The following is a 3,906-nucleotide window of genomic DNA, read 5'->3' as shown; positions in this document are numbered from 1 at the left end:
TATATTTACTTTTCAATCTTTTCACCAGGGACTTTGTTTTCTCACAGGTTCACTAATTTTTTAAATACATTTCATTTGTAAAGCTTGGCCCACAATTTTCAGTTTTAGTTTCTTCAATTAGAAGGAAGAGCTAGAGATGCTTGTGAAATTGTTAGAGCTCAGATTCCTCCCCTATTTTTGTCACCTTTCCTAATCAGTAACTTATAATTCTCTTATTTATATTTTACTCAGCAGCAACATTTTCAGTCACTTTTTGTATTATCTTTCCAACACATTCAACTTGGCTTTCATGGAGAAAACTTTTAAATTTTTATCTTTTAAATTTTTAGTAATTATTTTGTTGATTATTTTTTTAAATCAGCTTTGACGTTATTTCTATAATTACAACAGGTGCATTTGGCTGCAACACCCACGCTCTTTCCACTGCATGTCTTAGAAAGTTAAGGCACAGAGCGCAAGGTACTCCTGCAAAGGCTGTAGGAAATGATTTTCTACACATTTCTGCCCAACCTACTCACAGAAACAGCAAAATGAGAAAGCAGTTTCCAGAGCAAGATCTGTGTCTGTCTGGATTCCTTACAAATCATTAGATGGGTCAGCTAAAGATAAGAGGTTTGATATTCTCTCCCTTAAATTTACATATGGTCACAAGAACTTCAGGCTTCCAGAGTTCCCATTACTTTAAAATTATTTTGAGCACCACCATTCTTTCCAACATTTTGGTGTTCTTCAAGTGAATTACAAGTGAAAAGTAAACTTATTGGTTCTCTGTTGTCTAAAAAATATTCAGAAACCAGACACCAGTGAACAACTGGGCACAGCCCAGTGGCGATAATGCCTACATAATTTCCTAGGAGAATGGTTGCTCCACAAATAGGAAGTAGTGGGGTTTTTTCTTTTTAAAATCAGGCTACTCATTTCAATTCATATTCACTGCTTTATTATGCTGAAAATTGCACATGACCTCTTTGGATCTTTGGCTCAATAATCACTTTGATGTTTTATTTATTGATTCAGTAAAGGACTTGCCTTTCAAGTTCGTTATCTCTCACTTCAATGCAATTTTTCAAAGTATATAGAAACTAGCCCCATAGTACAGTCTACTCAGTTTGAAACTGGCACAACATTCTGAAGTATTATTGGTGCCCTGGGTGTTTCCTGCCATTTAGTTTCAAGCTAATAAGGAAATGCAGAGGTTGGCTAGAGTTTGCAATGAATACCGCAGCTAGACATTTGTGCTGGAACACATTCAAAGAAGATTCCTTGAGAATGCATTTTATTGTACCAGGGACTTTGTTTTCTTGGCTATTGAAATTATTTATATTTGGAAATCAGAGCTATTTCTCATCTTTGACCAATTCTTTTGTGAAGCCTCAACTTCCATATTTATGTAATCCATCTGTGACATCATTCAGTTGTTCCCATGGAGGGGAATATATATATCCACATTCTAGGAAGACACAACATAAAACATAATTTTTTTAAAAGGTCTGTTCAAGTCCTTTGCCCATTGTTTAAATCAAGGCTTTTCAGGGGAGTTGCTTGTTTCTACTGAGTTTAAGAGTTTCTTATATATCCGTTAAATATTAACCCTTTATTAGATATGGTTTGCCATATGTTTTTCCACTCCATAGACAGCTTTTCACAATATTAATTGTTTTCTTTGCTGTGCAGAAGCTTTTTTGTTTTAATACAGTCCCAGTTGTTTAACTTTGCTTTTGTTGCCTTTGCTTTTGGAATCTTTTCCAAGACATCATTGCCAAGAGTAATGTCATGAAGCTTTTCCCTATGTTTTTTTTGGTAGGAGTTTTATAGTTTCAGGTCTTCATGTATACACCTTTAATCCATTTTGATTTGGTTTTTGTGTATAGTTTAAAGGTCAAATTTTATTCTTTTTTATCTGGATATCCTGTTTTCCCAACACCATTAGTTGAAGAGAGTTGCATTTTGGCACCCTTGTCAGAGGACGGTTGATCATTTAAGTGTGGGTTTATTTCTGGACTCTTCACTCTGTCTCATTGGTCCACATGCCTGTCTTTATGCTAGGCTGTTTTACTGGTCTATAACATACTATTTTAATTGCTTTGGCTCTGCAATATATTTTGAAATCAGAAAGTATCATGCCTCCAGCTTTTTTCTTCTTTCTCAAGTTAGCTTTAGTTATTCGGGGTCCTTTGTGGTTCCACATATATTTTAGGATTGTTTTTTCTCTTTCTGCAAAACATGCCATGGACATTTTGATAGGAATTGCATTGAATCTGTGCATCTCTCTGTGTCATATGGACATTTTAACAATATTCATTCTTCTAATCTATGAACATGGGATCTCCTCTCATTAATTTGTGTCTGCTTTAGTTTCTTTCATCACTATTTTAGCGCACAAGTTTTTCACCTTAGTTTACTCCTAGTGCGAAAAGGCAACCTCTGAAATTGGAGAATACATTTGTAAACCCTATACCTGACAAGGAATTAAATATTAAAAAAAAATAAAGAACTCCTACAACTCAGTAATGAAAAATAATAATAATCTGATTTAAAAATGGGCAGGAGTCCCACAGAGGAGCCAACACAGAGTCAAGGGGGCAGGGTCACTTGCAGTGGCTCCTCCAGGCCACTGAATGGGGAGGGGACTGTGGGAGCACCTCTGTGGAACCTGCCCAAGCTGGGAAGCAGCAGCAAGCAAGCCCAGGGGCAGGGGCAGGGGCAGGGGCAGGGGCAGTGAAGCTCCCATGGTCCTCATCTTCAGTTGGTCACCAGAGTTTGTGGTAATTGTTGCTGCTGCCACTGCCTCTTCCTCTTTCCGTGGTGTCTCCTCAGCTGTAATAGCCACACCCTTGCACCTTGGGAGGCTGATACAGGCGCAAAGATGTGCACCTCTGTGGCCTGCCATTGGGAAGCCAGTCGCCAGTTGCTGGTACACAGCCTGAGGACTGCAGGACTTTCACGAGTACAGTCTCCAAAAAAACCTGCTAGAGTCATTGTTGCAAACCTTGCAGGATGTGCCCACTGTGGGTCTTGTGCTGCTCAAGCTTACAAACAAGTGGATCCATCTACTACCTGGAGAATTTTCTTCCTTGGGCCCTTACATCATATGTCCCTCTCTGGGGGTGCACTTTCCAATGTGGATATATGTAGACCCCCAACTTATGACCTTCTATTGGTGGAAAGATTTACAGAGAACAATGGAAGACAGGAATGTTTGAACACAAATCTTTGCAAACACAGCATTGGGATGTATTTGCCTTATACACAACTAAAGCCATGGAAAGGTCAAAGGTTACAGTTACTATGATAAATTTCAGGGGGAGATTTACAGACCCATTGAACATCTATGAGTACTGGATATGAGTAATATACAATGAACCTGCATCTTTTAACAATTACTTAAAAAAATACTGTAATACTACATGTGGAAGACATCCCAGGCTATTACTAAATGCTGTCATGGAGGTCTAGAAGAATGAACACGACTTTTTTCTTTTTGAGTTATGCCAGGCAAGCCAGTGTAAAAACTGGCAAGCCAGTTCAGTGAGTTTTGCAGCTATGTAAAGGAGCAAACACACCTGTCCACGTGGTGCTTTGGTGAATGACCCAACCATTAATGCTGGAAGAGACAGGTCTTTATTTACAATATTCCAGCCTTGGGGAGAGGGGCTCAGAACACTTATGCTCAGAGCCCTCCTTTCCCTCAAGACCCAGAACTTCTCTTGTTTTCCAAAAGGCTATGAGCCAAAACCAAACCAAATAGTGCCCCCTTTCCTTATTTTAAGCTGGCTGTGCAAACAGCTCTCTAGTTTCTCTGGAAGGTACCAAAGTCACCATTCTCATGCAGCAGCTTTCATCTTCAGGATTTGGGGTATGTTGTCATTAGCCTCTGTGTACTACTAGTCCAAGAAAGCACGTGTC

General features: G+C 39.0%; 1 pseudogene; it reads left to right on the top strand.

The window, feature by feature from the left end:
* Positions 1-2,866: 2,866 nt before the first annotated feature.
* Positions 2,867-3,549, top strand: LOC119038341 (uncharacterized; annotated as a pseudogene).
* The last annotated feature ends 357 nt before the right edge of the window (positions 3,550-3,906 follow it).

Source organism: Artibeus jamaicensis, unplaced genomic scaffold (assembly GCF_021234435.1).
Source record: "Artibeus jamaicensis isolate MK-2021 breed Jamaican fruit bat unplaced genomic scaffold, CSHL_Jam_final contig_511, whole genome shotgun sequence".
Lineage (NCBI taxonomy): Eukaryota > Metazoa > Chordata > Mammalia > Chiroptera > Phyllostomidae > Artibeus > Artibeus jamaicensis.
This window is presented reverse-complemented; position numbering and strand designations above follow the sequence as displayed.